Genomic DNA, 1,923 nt, shown 5'->3' with positions numbered 1-1,923 from the left:
GCAGGTTCGAATCCTGCCTCGGGCATGGATGTATGTGTTGTCCTTAGGTTAGTTAGGTTTAAGTAGTTCTAAGTTCTAGGGGACTTATGACCTCAGTAGTTGAGTCCCATAGTGCTCAGAGCCATTTGAACCAAAATTTAGTACAGGCAGCACTATGATCGTTAAGTAAGCAAAACTTTATAAGCCTCAGTTTTAAGAACTTTTAATCTTTAAAAGAAACTGCAAATTGTCTTTATTACTACAATCTTCTACTTTCAAGTAAATGATTAAATCGGAGACTTTGATACTCCACAAAACTCTAAATTACACTGTTTCCGTCACTGGGATGATGCCTTTCTTTGTTTTGTAAGATAGAAAAGTTGGGTTTAGAAGAGGAAATTGTTTGTTTTTTGCTCGAAGAGGAGATTGTTTTAAAAGAGTAGTCTCTTACGGTTACGAAACAAGCCTTGGTTGTTGCAGAGGAGCCGGCCGCTGTGGACGAGCGGTTCTAGGTGCTTCAGTTCGGAACCGCGCTGCTGCTACGGTCACCGGTTCGAATCCTGCCTCGGGTTGGGTTGGGTTGTTTGGGAGAAGAGACCAAACAGCAAGGTCATCGGTCTCATCGGATTAGGGAGGGACGGGGAAGGAAGTCAGCCATGCCCTTTCAAAGGAACCATCCTGGCACTTGCCTGGAGCGATTTAGGAAAATCACGGAAAACCTAAATCAGGATGGCCGGACGCGGGATTGAACCGTCGTCCTCCCGAATGCGAGTCCAGTGTGATAGCCACTGTGCCACCTCGCTCGTTCCTGCCTCAGGCATGGATGTGTTGGCCGGCCGAAGTGGCCGTGCGGTTAAAGGCGCTGCAGTCTGGAACCGCAAGACCGCTGCGCTCGCAGGTTCGAATCCTGCCTCGGGCATGGATGTTTGTGATGTCCTTAGTTTAGTTAGGTTTAACTAGTTCTAAGTTCTAGGGGACTAATGACCTCAGCAGTTGAGTCCCATAGTGCTCAGAGCCATTTGAACCATGGATGTGTTGATGTCCTTAGGTTAGTTGGGTTTAGGTAGTTCCAAGTCTAGGGGACTGATGAACTTAGATGTTGTCCCATAGTGCTCGGAGCCATTTGAATTTGTTCCAGAAGAGGAAGCTTGTTCGTGTTACAAGAATTGTCTTGATTGTGTTACAAAACAAAGTCAGATCTTAAAGAGGAGATTAGTTTGATTCAAACAAAGAGGATACCTTCCGTTCGTGTTATAAGAGGAGCAATGAATGTTTCACAAGGAACCCATACAGAGATTTCTTTAATTTTTTGTATTTAGGAGGTTAACGAGAATGAAAGAGTTAAAATGATGATAAAAGAACGACTGCCGTTTTGTGAAATAAATTGAAAGTGTGTATCAAGATCGATACGACCCCACTGGCGCCTCACATTTGGGAGAGGCAACACAGGTCTCTGTCAGACAGATAGCGGTCGAGTGGGATCCGGTGGGCCCAATGGAGCGTGCCCACTGAGCCACACCTCCAGCAGCTCCGTACCACGAGCGCCCTCTGCTGCCGCGATGTAGGATTGTCGTCGGCAGCGACAACGAGGCACGGTACAGTCGCAAAGGAGTCGCAGCCCGGTCGCAGCCCTCACTATCACTCGTGCATTAGTTAAGAAAGCTTCTCCCTTTGATGCTCTTGTTGCTGTTGTATTACCTGGCCTTTATTGCTGCATGCTCATTTGTAAAGAGTCTTCACATGCGTGGAGAAAACTTTCTGTTTACTCATTCGCTACTCATTTCTGCTCCTGTCCACATTTGCTAGGACAGCCTTTGCACCACCCCATAGCCCACCTTACTACCACTGCGTACGGAGTAGTGCACAACGGAAAACGCTGTTCATAGTACCTGCATTGACGTTGCTGATCTTTCCCTTTACCAGGCTACTGCCTATGACACGGAA

This window comes from Schistocerca nitens, chromosome 8 (assembly GCF_023898315.1).
Source record: "Schistocerca nitens isolate TAMUIC-IGC-003100 chromosome 8, iqSchNite1.1, whole genome shotgun sequence".
NCBI classification, from domain to species: Eukaryota; Metazoa; Arthropoda; class Insecta; order Orthoptera; family Acrididae; genus Schistocerca; species Schistocerca nitens.
Note: the sequence above shows the minus strand (reverse complement) of the source record.